Raw genomic sequence first — 16,648 nt, 5'->3', positions numbered from 1 at the left:
TCTTAGTCATACGAATGCACTAAGATTTCCATAGAGGACTAATTGTGATATGATTTCTAAATCATTAAGATGATCACAAACCCTAATACTAAAGTACTCTCCCATCTTTTCAGATTTGAGAAACTTTTATCCTTCTGCCTAATTTGATTCTTCTCATCCGTCCTTCCATACATTGAAATTTTTCCAATGCTTTAGAATTATACTTAAGCCTGTAAGTATAACCATATTTACTAGACTTTAGTAAATCATGATGAATAGTCTTATCGATCTTTTGTGGTGGACTTGACCAGTGCACAAGAATGTGTACTCGATCCCTGAGTCCTTCACTTGACTCACATATACATGTGAACAAGGAACTAGTATTAATTTTCCAAAGCTGAAAGTTCTCATTGATCATAGTGTACCACTTGTATGATTCCAAGTTTCTATCCAACCGAAAACTTGGGTGATGAGAAGGTTTCCTTATTTGGTAAATTTAGACACTACCACAAATGAAAGGATCAAATTCATATTTTCAATATTGGTAGAAACATACAAACATCATGTTTTCATAAATGCCATTGCAAGGAGATATAAAATAAAGTAAAACAAACTTTTATTTATTTATAAAATGCGGAAAAAAAACTTTTCCTTACAATGCAACTTTGAATGGAAACTATGCTATTACATGTTTCCTAGCAATCTATCATAACTCCTAAGAGTATCTCAAGAATCCGATCTTCAATCAAGTGATAGAAATCCATCTTCACAGTCAGATTCAACATACTCTTTCTTTAAGTTTCCTTCACTTTTCCTTTGATTCTTCAAACATCAACATGTGACCCAGTCACATCATGTAATAATAATCTCAGAATAGAAACTTAACAGAGTTAGATAATGGCCTTTACTTGAAGTAGAGTCAAACTTCTTGACTTGATCAACCTTATGATCTTTTAGGTAAATAGGCAGCTTCGCAATCAATGCCCCTTCCTTTTGGCAATAGAACCATATGGACTCTTTGTAAATGGTACATGGGGTTATCGTAGATTTGCCTTTCTCTTTACCATTTGGTCAACCGAGTTGATTATGGTCAATCCCTTTCATTGGGAAGAGAAGGCTTTTCTAGATATCCAATGTTTCCATTGTCAATGTCCATTGGGAAGTTGATCTCCTAATCGAATGTTCTTTACTAAAGCTCCAAATCATTGCTGATTCAGCAGTACCAAGCAAATAGATAAGATCATTAAGGGTCATGTCATAGTCTATTTCATAGTAGTCCCAAAGGTAACTTACTATGTGACTAAGAAATTGATTGAACATCCAACTTTATTAAGACTTTGACACCCAACTCTCCCGGCTTGTCAATATGTGACTTCATCTCCAAGATGTGAGCACACATAGACCTTGCTTGCCAATAGGGCTAGAGTGGCCTTGAAATTGTGGGTTAGGGAGAATTAATTGGGGAGGTGGAGGAAGTGAAGTTCCAAGAGATTTGGGAAGATCATAGATGTCTGAACTAGACATCTTTTGGGAGATATTCTAGATAGTTTATCTAAAATGCTTAATATAACACCCAATATCAAATATTAAGGCTAGGACCCAACACAATATTTTATAACTTGGAAGAGGGATGTCGTAATCCAAGCTATAGAATTTTTGAAGGTAGGCGAATGACGATTCACTAATTTCCACCATGAAGAACGAAATAATTTAATTGGGTTTTACTTGGATTTGAAACTCCTAGATCTTTTGAGATTCATTGAACTGTTCAATGGCATGTTTCAATCGTGAGTGTGTCCTTCATGTTTTGTGACTGGGATGTCGAGGATCACAAAACAAGGTGTGAAGTAACCATGCAAATTACTTAGTACCCTTAATATTTACCCCTTAATCGATGTGCCGGTTAACCACACGCGCTCCACCGATACTATGATAAACATTAAGTTACCCTTTGCCTAACTTGTTAAATTAAGCTAGTGTGCCGGTTAACCACACACGCTCCACTAACCGACTTAAAAAAAGTGCAAAGTGTAATCTCATGGATTAGCACCTTATTCACATTTTCCTAAAGTAACTAAGATTGGGAATTATAAAACATTTAGTTACTTGATATTTATCATTAATACTTTTAATTAAGGGAGAATTATAGTCCTTGTCTTACCTGTTCGGTTAACGACCCTCCACCAGTCAAGGAAGTGGTGGGTGAGAATGGACACCCATTAAACTGCTATTTTATAGGCAGTAACCATATACCCCCTTATAGACCGACTTCGTGAATGGGGCCTACTAATGGTAAGACGACTTGCTCTTATACATACATATATATATATATATATATACATATATATATATATATATATATATATATATATATATAAATTATTAAATTATAATATTATAAAGTATAAGGGTTGAATTTTAACTTTTAAAATTCTAAGGGCTTAACTTGGAATTAAAGTATTCATAAGGGAAAACTTTTCAAATTCCAAAACTTGAGGGAAAGTTTTGAAACTATTCAAAACTATTCAATTCCATAACTTATGTGTTTAAAGTAGTTTTAATCCAAAAAATCTTCAAGTTCCATAACTTGAGGACAACTTATGTAAGACTTTAAACTAATAAAAGAATGTGACTCTTCCTTATTCATAACTTATGGAAATCTTTATGAGTTTTATGGATCTTAACTGTGACTTTTCATATAACTTGAGGACAAGTTACAAAAACACATTTTAGAACCAACTCTTAGATTAATTTGGATTGAAAACAACAATTTCACATAAGTTTCCTATTAATCTAAGCAACTTATAAGAACAAGATAATTCAAATCAAACCTTCTCATGTAACTAGTCTAAACCTTAAACTAATACAAAACATGAATCTATTGACAATTATCTGTGGAATTGGATTAGCATGAACATTACCACATCAAAAACAGGTTTATAAGTTGAAAAACAGCTTAGGGTAATGCTCCTAGTCCATTTCCAGCCAAAACAGTCGAAGATATACTGTCTGGGGGTGCAACTCGTCGAGTGCATGAACCAACTCGACGAGTTGGATCGTTTTTAACACTTTTAAGGCATGGACTCATCGAGTCACCTGATGGACTCGCCAAGTCCGTTGTCCAGACAGTAAAAAACTTTGATTTTTATGCAGATTTTGCAAGTATAACAAGAAAACAAGCCTAGGCTTTTATACCACTGTTGGGTTTTAAGCATTCTGACACTCATATGGTGTACATGCAATGCTAAATACCTTGGATCTATGTTTTCTCTATTATACATGCAAATATGAATATTCCAAGGTATTACCCTAACTAGCATACAATTGCTTAGATACTAGGGTAATAAAATGGATAGAATACATACCTCTTGATGTGACTTGACTCCATGAAGATCGAGATCCTAGTGCCCCAAGTATGAAACCTCAAATGGTTCACACAACATCACCAACACATGGAATAACCATGAGAAGAAGACACTCATGCTCAAATCGGCTAGTCGTCACATATGTATCACTAGTGCAATTTTTTGAGCTAAAGGGGTCTTTATATAGTGTGGCTATTAGGGTTACACCATCTAACTCATGACTTTACCCATTCCTTATGCTCCATGGGTTTTAACCTCCATGGAGTATCCATGGGTCACCACATGGGTTAAACCCAACATAAGGAATCTTGGATCATAAGCCCACATATATAAGAATTAATGATTTACACAATCAATCCCCATATATTTATTTAGTCTCTTTTGATCACTAAATTAAGTCCAAATTAATTCTTGATCAATACTAATTAAATAACACGATTTCATATTAATATATTAGAACTTATAATATATTAATATGTCACAAATGTCCTCTTCTCACAAACGGTCTATCCAAATGTTCCGATGCCGTGCAACCCAAATGGACCATGCCGAGTCGGGTCAAGTATATACCAATTATAGTTATGGACTTAGACACTAATCCAACAGGTAAGTCAAAAGCCCACGACTGTCTGTCACAAACTCGGAAACCTGCCCAATCACACGCTCTCTCTTGTGGTTCTTCGGTCTTACAACCTCGACTTGAGGCTCTCGGATGGTATCTAAGACTGGAGTCATCACTGTCATCCTCATACACACATCCCGGATCAGAGCGCTCTAGGCTGTGCGACTCAAGGAATCGGCTACCACATTAGCCTTGCCTGTGTGATATAAGATCTCACAATCGTAGTCCTTCACTACATCTAACCATCTCCTCCGTCTCATATTCAGGTTGGGCTGATCCATCAGGTATTTTAGGCTCTTATGGTCCGTGTATATGGTACACCGTACACCATAGAGATAGTGGCGCAAAATATTGAGGGCGAACATCACTGCCCCTAACTCTAAATCATGGGTGGGATACCTCGTCTCATGAGGCTTCAGCTGCCTCAACGCATATGCTATCACGTGACCCCTCTACATCAACACTGCACCCATCCCTGAAATAGTCACATCACAATAAACTACAATGTCCTCCATTCCCTCGGGAAGGGCTAACACCGGAGCTTCACACAATCTCTGGTGAAGAGTCTCGAATGATGCCTGCTGCTCTGGCCCCAAACAAAAGTAATGACCTTCCGGGTCAATCTGGTGAGAGGAACCGCAATCTTTGAGAAATATTTGATAAATCTCCGGTAGTAGCCAGCCAATCCCAAAAAACTCCTAATCTCGTATGGGGATCTCGGCTCCTCCCATCGCATAATTTTCTCAATCTTGGTCGGATCGACCAATATCCCATTCTAATTAATGAGATGTCCCAGGAACTGGACCTCTTGTAGCCAAAAATCAGACTTGGAGAATTCGGCATACAGCCTCTCCGACCTCAATACCCCAAGAACCTCTCACAGATACTCCTCATGCTGCTCTCTGGACCTCAAATACACTAAGATGTCATTGATGAACACGATCACCAACCGGTCCAACATAGGCCTACACACCCAGTTTATGAGACTCATGATCGTTACCGGTGCGTTGGTGAGCTCGAAAGGCATCACCACAAACTTGTAATGCCCATAATGAGTTCTAAAGGCCGTCTTCTGAATATCCTCCTCGCATACTCTCATCTGGTGATATCCAGATCTCAAATGAATCCTGGAAAACCAAGATGCCCCCTTCAACTGATCGAATAAATCGTCGATCCTCGGAAGTGGATAACGCTTCTTGACCGTCAGCTTGTTCAACTCCCAATAATCTATGAACCATCCTTTTTCTTGACAAAAAGGATTGGCGCTCCCCACGACGAGCTACTCTATCTGATAAATCCCTTCCCCAGTAGCTCCTGGAGTTGTGAGGATAACTCCTGCATCTATGGTGGAGCAAAGCGATAAGGTGCCTTGGCAATAGGCTTCGTGCCCGGAACTAAATCAATCCGGAACTCCACCTGCCTCTCGGGAGGCACACCTGGTAACTCCTTTGGAAACACATCCGAGAACTCGCATACTATCGAAACCTTAGAGATAGAACTCGGACTCTCTGAAACAATCCGTGTATCCATCACGTACGCCAAGAAGCCCGTACAACCCTGCTATAAACTCTGCCTCGCCCTGGCAGTAGAGTATAAGGCTGACCCAAATCTGGTACCCACGCCATACACTGTAATCACTCCCCAACAGGGGTCTTGTATAGTCACCAACTGACGCTTGCAGTCGATCACTACGCCAAAACGACTCAACCAATCCATGCCCATGATGACATAGACATCACCCATCGAAATTGGTACCAAATCAATTGGAAACTCGACACCAAAAATCTCCAGCACACATCCTCGAAACACATCAGTAACAAAAATTGCATGCTTTTCAGCTATAGAAACCCTCAAAGGTCGACTCAACACCTCACGTCGGATACTGATGTGACGACTAAAATCTAAAGACACGAAGGATCGACTCGCACCCAAGTCAAATAACAATAAAGCAGGTATAGAACTCACAAGAAATGTACCTAAATATAGCACAAAATAAGCACAATAAATCTCAAAATAAATAAGGAAATACGTACCAGCCACAGCATCAGGTGTTGCGCGGACCTCCTCCATTTTCAGCTGAAAATCTCTCCCACGAGCCGTCACAACCTTGGCCTTCACCGGCCGACTATCAGTAGCATGCAAAGAAGCAGGTGCAGATCCCTGTGCTGGTCCCTGAAGAAGTTGGGGGCATTGGCCTTCCGGTGGCCGATCTGGTTGCAGTGGAAGAAAACCGCAAACCCCATGGGGAAATCCTTCGCCATATGCCCTTCCTTGCCACATTTGTAGTAAATCCCCACTCAGCACGATCACTCGTGACTCTTGTCGCACTTTCCACAAGTGCGACCCTTCTGGCCCCCAGTCCTCGTATCAGCAGGCTTAGCCCGCTTCGCTGTCGGTTGCGACTGTGCTGGCCTCTGGTCTCTCCCTTGAGACTCCGCCTCTTCCCTAGCCTGAGTGTCCAGCTCGATCTCCCTCTTCCTGGCATTTTCCTGAAGCTCAACAAATGTCTGATAAGAAGAGTTCACCACAAAATCTCGAATATCCCTCCTCAGAATGCTCAAATACCAGCTCATGTGCGCCAACTCAGTTAACACATGCTCAGGGCAGAACAACGCCCTCTCGTGAAACATCCTTGTAATCTGAGTCATCGTCTCTGTCTTCTGCTTGAGAGACAGAAACTCCTGGGCCAACCATTCCCTCTCCTCCAGGGGAGCATACTAATCTCAGAAAAGCTCAGTAACCCCCTCCCATGTCACTACAATGTGCTTTGTAGGAGTAAAACTGGCCTTCGCAAACTTCCACCAGTCCTCCGCTCCCAAGCGAAGCTGGTTCAGCGCGAACCGTACCCTCAAATGTTATGGGCATGAACAAGTGTATAAACAACCCTCGATATCAGAGATCCATCTCATCGTAACAATCGGATCCTATGTACCATCAAAATCTGGTGGCTTCGTGTTGCTGAACTCCCGGTACAGTAACGAGTCACCTCCCTGTGGCCTGGCAGCAGCGACAGCTGCGGTGGCTACAACACCAGCCGCCTTAGTAACTGCAGCATATTGCTCGTCAAACGTCTCGATCAAAGTGGTCTTAATAGACCCAAACATCTCCGGAATAGCCTCTCATATGGCTGTGGCCACCTCGTCATGAATCATCCTGCGAATCTCATAATCTCTAACTCCATTACTCTCTGGGGTGTGGTGTGTACCCACCATGATATCTCTATAACACAACACAAAATCATCAGAGACTCGCTCGAACATACTCACACTTGACTACTTATCCCTACTTGTTCCTTAGCGTCCTAAGGATTCTTACTTGGACTGCCTACAAATCCGGTGCTTCTAGTAGTACGGGCCCAATACTACCTTCCATACCAACCCATAGTCATCCCAAGTCCTCCTCCTAGGATTCTAATTCACAAGTACTCTATCTCTCATAATATCATACTACTCTCTCAGTAGACTATTCATACGCTCATCTAGATATCCCTTCCTACATTATCTCTCGACTCATAACAAATCAGGCAACTCTAGCCCTAAAATACGAAATACATAGCCTATTCTCTAGCATGCATTTTTAATAGAATATCTCAAAAATATCTCATAATGAGAAAGTAAGGGTATTTTGGAAAATCACCGTTCAGGCTCTGGCTGATTGTACACACTGCTCCAACTCGTTTTCTCTTAAAAATTTTCTCGTTTTATAAAATTCATTTCTTTTGAAAAATTTTCTCAAATCCTCAGTTTGAGTCCAAACACACCTGGAGGTGTATCCGAATTCCTCAAACCAAGGCTCTGATACCAACTTGTAACACCATAAATTTTCTAACCAAAATTTTCATTTTCAAACACAAATAAACATATGTCACATTTCTCAAAAATCTCAAGTATCAAACATCAACACTTATTTCAAAAATTATTTATCACAAATCCAGGATCCTCCAAAACATATCTCCTAACTCAATAAACTCATAACAATAATACTCAACATAAATCACAATGACATAATGCAGAATATCACAATACACAGGTAAGCACATAAGACATCATGGCCATACAAGATGTCACACCCCAAACAAAGGATGGCGGAAACGTCCGGGGGTGGAGGACTTCATGTATAGTATCATAGCAACAATTGCAATAGTGATCAAAGTAAAAACAACCAACATAAATATAATTGAAAAAGTTACACCATAGTATGAGTTTACAAGTTTCCAAATCAATTACATTATGTTCACAAAAATGAAATGTTTGACGCCTTACGTCCCATCCTCAAAAGCACTTGGTTACCTGTTTATTGATTTCCTGAGAATACAAGTAGTTTTGAAAGAGTGTCAACAATTAAGTTGGTGAGTTCATAAGCTTTTGAGGTGATGCTAAAATCCTTTTCTTGTAAAAGTGATGTTTGTTCAAGAAAGACCCCATATTTTCTTATGTAATGCATTGTAGTCTTAAAAGTCAAGACCGAAGTGTACAAGTATTTTACCATACTTAAAGAAATTTATGTAAGTTTAAATCGACATAAACTCGTGAAATTTAGATGTAAAACCCGTAAATCTTATGTTTTGTTAATGCCCCATGTGAGTTATTATAACCATACTATGACTCAGACGGCCTCGTAATACGACGTTCTTCAGGCGTCGCAAGTTAAATGACACTTGTCACCCAAGACCTGCCAGTCTAGCTATTGCGTGCAGCTCAGGTGTGGGTTTGTTAGACCCAATATAGACCTATACACAACTATCACATTCTCCCTACAAGAGACTCTGGTTACAATTTACAGGACTTTTGATTTCGTTACTTGGATGTAACGCGAAGCGAATGTCTAACAAATTTATTCATTAATAGATTTACCTGAACTGAAAACCTTAGGTAATGAGTTTGAAATGTACATGAAACATAAACTATACCTATTATAGTTTACCATAAATGTTTATAATGTAAAAGCAACAGAAACTATACTACCATAGTTTATCAAATGTTTGTATACAATGGATGTAAACTTTGTTTATAACAATTAATTAATTACCATACTTATGAAGGTAAAAATCCATTTGTTTTCTGATGTATGTCAATACACCAAGACGAAATGACATATAATGTAAAAACATATATTCACATAATGATACACACCTTGCTCAACAAGTTACAAGGTGTGAATAAAGTTGATAACCTTTTTCTAGTGTTAACATTTCTATTCCTGTTCTTAGAAGATTTATAGAAAAATTATCACAGACCCAAGTCAGAATCCATAAATTCTGAGAGTTTCGAAAATGTGTGTAGTGTGTTCATAAATTTTATTATGATTTTTAGTGACCTCCAACTTGTGTGAAAAAGTCCATATTCACAGACTGGTCTGGATTTGTTCTTGGAATGATAGACAGTTTTGCAAAAATCACCATAAATTGTAGAAAAATCGTATGGAGATGTGCAAGTAGTCATTTTAAAGGAATGAACCTGAACCATTTGCAACTAATACAGTTTGAAAACTAAAATGCTTAAGTTGACCAAAACAGTCCGTGAATGGAGTTACACTTTTCTGATGAAAGCTGTTAGATGAGTTTAGTTGTGTTCTTGGTGTTTTAACTTGTATTCCCCCCCTTAAAACTTAGGAAAAATGTGAAAATATAGGGGTATGAACTCACCTTGTGTGTTCTTAGTGGATGGATATTGAAGAAAAGAAGTGTTCAACTCAAGAACACTTAGAAGATGCCTTGAAGGTTCGAAGATCTAACACAAATGTGATGGAATTTGTGTAAGTAATCTATGTTTTAGGTAGAAGGAAGTGAAATAATCATGTGTAGGATGATAATACTTACGAAAAGTAGAAGAAAAGCTTGGATAATGGCCTTGAATCTCGAAATTTAGAGAGAGAATTGAAAGAGAAAGGTGTTTGTCTTTTGGAGGAAAAATGAGAGAAATGAGAGAAATATGAGGAGAGAGGAAGGTTTTCTAGCCCTTGACCAAGTGTGTGGCTGGAAAATGGTGGGAAAAGTACTATGGAATGACTAGGTATGGTGGAAGGACAAGGGTGGGTCATAGAGTGGGCATAGGGTGGTTGCTTGTGTCATACACTAAAGCAAAGTCAACACTCCACCTTAAGTATCTCACCCACTAATCTTGGACAATGATTGCACTCAAAAACGTGATTATACATGAAGTATGGGGTTTTATATGTTAAAACATGATTTTGGGTGAAAATCCCACACAAAAATAATGGAAAACAGGCCTAAAATGAAGTCGTAGTCGAAAACCGGGAAGAAAGGTTGAATCTGCGAGGCTTCTTGCATGGGGGGCCGAAGGTGCGAGGGTTCGGTCCTTAGAGGGTGGGACCAAACTTTGGTTGTGTGGCTAGGACTGAAATGGACCGAGAGTGCATGGAGGTGAAATAGACAGAAGGCGAAAGGAGGTTCGGTCCGAAGGGAGAAGGTTCGGGTTCGGTTCATTGGCAGCTTCGGGTTCGGTTCAATGGGGCTTCGGGTTCGGTCCTGAGGCTTTGGTTCTCAGCAAGTTCGGTCCCAATAAGGGATCTTCGGCTCTAAGAGGGTTCGCCCCATAAAGAGAGGTTTCGGTTCCTTGAGGCTATTTTACCCAATATTACCCCGTTTTAAGTGATTTTTGACCCGGTTAAGGGTCGGGATGACCCGAATGATTTCAAAAAGTTATAGAAACTTTTGATGAGATTTGGGAGAGATTTTTAATAGAGAGATATAGAGTGAAAGAGATTGGGAGAGGCTTCATTTGTGACCTTTTTGAATGTTTGGCTTCACAACGCAAGGTCCGTAAACCCCGTTAAGCCATGTTTAAGGATCTTATACACCCGCGATGGTTATGCAATAGTGTTTTATCATTTTGTTACCTCACTTACCCCGATTAGGGTTACAGAAATCTAAAAATACGAACCTTCCAAGTGATGATTTCTTATTAAAATAGTGAGTTGTACAGTAAGTACATAACGTAAACCCTAGAATACAACGGTTAATTGAGTTGACCGGTTTGAATTGTTGACTTTTTTTGACTTTAACTTGACTAGAATTTGAGGGTTGTCACACAAGATACCACTCATGGTAAGTATAGTGAGAAGAATCACCTCGCAAGAAATCAGATAATCTCAAAATCAAATCAATGGTCTAGCCGCTGCCTAACACATATAACAATTATTCCTAATTAATCACGTCTCTCAAGAAGCTAGACTAACCCTTCTACAAACTATAGAAGGGTAAAAGACCATTTTACCCCTCAATGGCCTTAATAGTCCACATATTGACATAACCCTAAAAGTCAACCAACAAGTCAACGACGGAGTGTACGCTCCACGTACCAGCTCTCTACGCTGGGCATACTCTGTTGCCATGCAGGCATCAGGGATGCTCGACCCCTACGTTGCGTGTACTGGGATTATGCCCAGCATACGTCCCAGTTTCACTATTTCTACCCGTTTGGTCTTAATCAGTTAAGAACTTGGCTCATATCACAGATCTGGACTCCGTAATAACTCTTACTCCATAAAGTCAGTGACTTTAAGCGTTTGCATGGCTGATATGGTCACAAACACACAAAACATTCACTCTCTTATCTCAAAAAGCTCATATCTCATGCATGGACTGATTCCAATGTCCAAGACTGGATTTTTATGACACTTGACCACTAAATACACTCAAAGGGGGTTGATCATAGTCTCTAGAGTTCAATATCTCATAAAGTCTACAACTTTTGGGACAAAACCCTAAAATACTCTACTATGATGCACAAAACAAAATAGTAAGAAATCTTGAAGCTTTATAACTCTATATTAAGTCCCCAATAAAACTATGCTCAAATCCAAGGGGTTGGACTCTCACTCCTTCTCCAAAGCTTCATCTTTACTCCAAGAACACACAAAATCACTCGAAGGCTCTCAAATGCACTCACAAGCTCTAAGTACGAAGGTTTAGGGTTTAAGATGGTTTTTTGACTGAGAATGGTGGCCATGAATGAGGACATCATATCCTTTATATAGGGAGACACCCTAAATTAGGGTTTTCACTTTGGGCCTAGTACGCCCAGCGTACCCTCTGGTACGCCCCGCGTATTAGTTGGCTTCCGTGTCAAAAGCATGCACATGAGTACGCTGAGGGTACACTCGCGTACGCCCGCGTACTCATTCACCACCTTTTCTCAAAAATGACTAAAATGGACAAGTACTCAAAAGACCAAGGGTTACAAGGTATAGTCGGACTTGGGATGTTACACTTTTATCAGAGTATCTACCAGACATAATACCATCCTAATGTTATGAGCATATTTATCTAACTAATCTTATATAATTAGGAATAACTATTTAGTATGTATACTTTACCATGTATTCCCTCGGAAAGGTTTAGAAAATGGGGTCGTGAAATCACCTACAAATGTTAAAACCATTGATGTATGGTTGAAAACTGAAAGTCCAAACTTTGAGAGGCACTTGTGGGTAGTGGCATGTTGATCAACACAGTGAGAGAGAGTTGTTTAAGTGGTGTGGAAATGAGACTGCTGAAGCCTGCTATTTATAGCACATTTTGGCATGCACGCCGCGCAACTACGTGTTTACCACAGTGGGCTGCCACGTGTCGTCCTCTCCTTGTGTCATGTCACCCCGTACCCCATATCCAGGTGGATCAAGTGTCAGATTGTGCACGGGTACGCGCGACTGTAAAAATCAAAATTTGAAATTCCGTAAATCTTGTATACAAACTCCATTTTCAATGACTCTTATATATTAGTGTAGGTCTCAACATTTTCTACAACTTTCCTTTTTGTCGTTTTGGCTAATTTTAACTTTTGTTTTTCGACTAGTTTTTATTATGGTTATGATCTTATAAAATCATAATTCTCTCATTCGCTTATGTTTTCTGGAATTCTTCTTCTTATAAATCCTACTTTGAGTAGTCTTACGATTGTCTTGTTGGTGACTTTTTCCATAATCAACCATTCTCCTCGTAGTTTTCATCATTGTAATTTCTTACATACGGTAGATATTTATTTACTACAAAAGTCATATCTCACCCATACTGAGTTAAATTTTTGCGAAATTTTTGGGATCACAGTTTCTTATATAATCTAAAAATGATAACGTGCTCTTAAAGTGATGCGACTTTGCATACACTTATTTTTGAGCCTAAAGGTTGTTGTAATTAAAAACAAAAAATTGAATATATTGAAATATATTGGGTGGTTACAAGATTGTCCTTACTAAATTTTCGTGTTTTATCGTTAAATATTAACGACGGTTGATGACGTATTTTCTAGGTTCTCACACCTAACAAGTCATCCTTGCTCGGAAGTAAACCCTTCCTAACAATTCATACGATTGGAGAACCCTGCTTTGCTATGAGATGTACCATCCCAACAGGTTCTCACTGGTCCCCGTGCGGACCCTAGGCATCGGGAAATTAATTCCATTTTATCATTATCACCTAATGCTAGCACATAATAACAATATAGCTACATAAACATTGTGTATCATTAACAACCATGGAACAAGATATCAGTACAGTAAATAAGTACTCATTTCATTAAGTACTTGACATGTATTCCAAATTACATAACATACATGACACACCTTTCAGTTAGTAGCTACTAACTCCCAATTGACTTACAATCCTCCCTGTCTAGTGCATTTTCTTCATTCCTTGTCCAAAACCTATTTAATCAAATACTAAGTTACATATAACTTGTCTTAGTTTACTAGGAGCATAATTATCATATCTAACCATGGTGATCATTCACTTGACCACTTATTGAACTTCGTAACTATTTGTCATAAAATTAATCAAGCTCGATAATACGAATGGTAAACGGATTAATTGATTAAGTTGTTAGCTCAATCTCACACTTTCAACATTCTCATAAACTAGGATATGTAACCATCATTAACCAAACCAAGACTCCATCGTGGAGTTCACCTATTAGACTTACTATTAAGTTCATAATAGCACCATATTATGAACTCCAAAACCAAGTTCGAGTTCTAACAACCCTTCATGATTATTTTATGTAAATTCAATTATGTAAGATAATATGTAAGAGGATATCTCAATCCGCTGTGTAATCCACACCCTCATTTACTATATCAAGATTCACCTTATATAGCTATAAATCGTCTATATATCTTCTGGGTCTCGTTTCTCGAAAAGAATCACCGAGCGAGCCTTTCAATACTTTACATAGTGGTTGATCCTTACAAGAATGTGTCATGTCATAAGAAAGGATGCATCGCACCCTTGCACATACACTAGAGCTTGTCATGCATCTCACTACATGCCATATAATGTTTTGCCCTTGCCACGTGTTTCACCCTTAATGCAGATGTCCAACATTAGGACATATCGACACGTCGTGTCTTTCAAATATATGTGTCACATTTTATGGTCGACCTTCGTTGACTTCTCGACTTTGACCAAACATGTCACTCCCTTAAACCATATGTGTCTCGTTCCTTATTTACATGTCATAATTAACTTAATGTACATTGTCATTCTCATAGTAACAACCTAATTTCATATAAACTTTAAGTTTATTTCATTACATTATACCATTAAGGATATTAGGTTGTTACAAAAACTAAGTCATTTAATTGGAGATTGTATAATTTTTTCATGTAATTTTTAGAACTTTTTAGTATAAGAAGAACTTGGCATTATATCATGTTGATCCCTAAGAGGGAACTATGTCATACTGTAGACATAAAATACATATTATAAACGGGTCGTATTTTTCTTACCCCCATCGTACCCCTAAAATAAAAATATATGTCACTTATCCCCCTTATTTTTTGAAGATTATGTAGGCCCCACAAAATTACTTCATTTATCCCACCCCAAAAAATTCAGTTACCCCTCCAGCGTTATAAAAGATTTTGCATGTCTAAAAAACTATTCCATTTACCATATTTTCATTTTTAACCCTTAAGTTTTATTTTAACCATTTCTATAAAAACAAATTATAAGGGGAAATGACACAAATTCCCTACAAAGTTTTAAGTTTAGTCGATTCAGTCCCTAAAGTTATTTTTTGCTTTATCGAGGTATAAGCTAGGTTACGACCTACTCTTTTAGTCTCTTAAAACCTCTAATAGTCAGTACACCATGCGACAGTAACCATTTAGACCAAAAAAGCTCACATTATACCCCTATAAAGAAAAAAAAAATTAGGGGATCATTTAAACAAAAACTCATGAAATTGACTTCAATCAACACTTCCGTCCTTGATGGGAAAAGCAACTCACCAGTAGGTATTGCTTCCTCCTGATATATCATCAAATCTTCACAACCTCTATCAAACGGCCACTATAAATTCTTCTTGTTTCATGTATAAATGATTAAATTCTCATTTCCATAATTAAATTATTGTCTTCTTGTTCATCAGTTGATTAATTCTTTCAATTGCTTCGAGGTTTAAAGTATCTTTACTCTGCTAATTTGCTCCATCATGACCTAAAACCCAAAAATCTCCTTGGGAACGCAAACTGCAAACCAAAAAATATGCAATTTAGGTTGGAAAGAGTGAGGCAAGGTACTGAATTGTTCAAGACGGAATACGTCTTCAGACAATAGTAGAGAGCATCAGAGCTACTCATTTGTTGCGACAACTACAAGACATTCATTGATGTGTCATTAGTCGGAAACCGCTTTTTCGAAATAGAGTGCTTGAATAATCTGAAACTGATAATCAACATCCTTGGGGTTAAAACATAGAAGATATTGGATTCATCGATAATCTAAAAGGTCAAACGTTTATACAAACTTTGCTTTTTCATAAGAGGGATTTGTCTTTCTTCTTTATACCCAACGGCGAATCTTTTGGCTTTAGATTTGTTGCAACAGATGCTTGTGTTTGATCCGAGAAAGAGTATAACGGTGACGAAGGCTCTACAACATTTTTATATGGTAGTTTTGTTTGAACCGATGCAAAACCCGGCGCCCATCATAGAAATTGGAACTGGGAGGAAGCAATAGTCATTGATGAATTGGTTTTCCCATTGAGAGTGGAAGTGTCAATTGAAGTCGATTTTGTGAGTTTTGGTTTGAATGGTCCCCAAACTTATTTTTCGGCTTTATAGGGAATAATATGAGTTTTTTTGGTCTAAATGGTTACTATCACATGGTGTACCGGCTATTAGAGGGTGAAAGGGGCTAAAAGAGCAGGTCGTAACCTACTTTATACCCCCATAAGGCTAGAAAATAACTTCAAGGATTGAGCACCAACCCTACAAACTTTGTAGGGTATTTTTGGTCATTTCTCCATTTTATAACAACTAAAAATAGTCACTAATGAGTTGGATTTCCCTTCGAGGATGAAAGTGTCAATTAAAGTCGATTTTGTGAGTTTTGGTTTGAATGATCCTTGAACTTATTTCTTGGCTTTATAAGTTTTTTTTTTGTCTAAATGGTCACTGTCACATGGTGTACCGGCTATTAGAGGTTGAAAGGGACTAAAAGAGCAGGTCGTAACCTACTTTACGCCCCCTCATAAATCCAAAAAAATAATATTAGGGACTGAATCGACCAACCTAGAAACTTTGTAGGGTATTTTTTGCCATTTCTCCAATTTATAACAACTTAAAATTTATAAATTTATAACAATTTAAAATTTTATAAATTTACAATGATTCTAAAAATTATATACTTTATAGATTTTTTAAAGTTATACACTTTTATAGT

General features: G+C 38.2%; 1 pseudogene; it reads left to right on the top strand.

Annotated features, from left to right (window-relative positions):
• Positions 1–15,943, top strand: part of LOC145075965 (mitogen-activated protein kinase 7 pseudogene) — a 77,144-nt pseudogene extending 61,201 nt beyond the window's left edge.
• The last annotated feature ends 705 nt before the right edge of the window (positions 15,944–16,648 follow it).

Source organism: Lactuca serriola, chromosome 9 (assembly GCF_051521515.1).
Source record: "Lactuca serriola cultivar US96UC23 chromosome 9, Lser_US96UC23_V15, whole genome shotgun sequence".
NCBI classification, from domain to species: Eukaryota; Viridiplantae; Streptophyta; class Magnoliopsida; order Asterales; family Asteraceae; genus Lactuca; species Lactuca serriola.
This window is presented reverse-complemented; position numbering and strand designations above follow the sequence as displayed.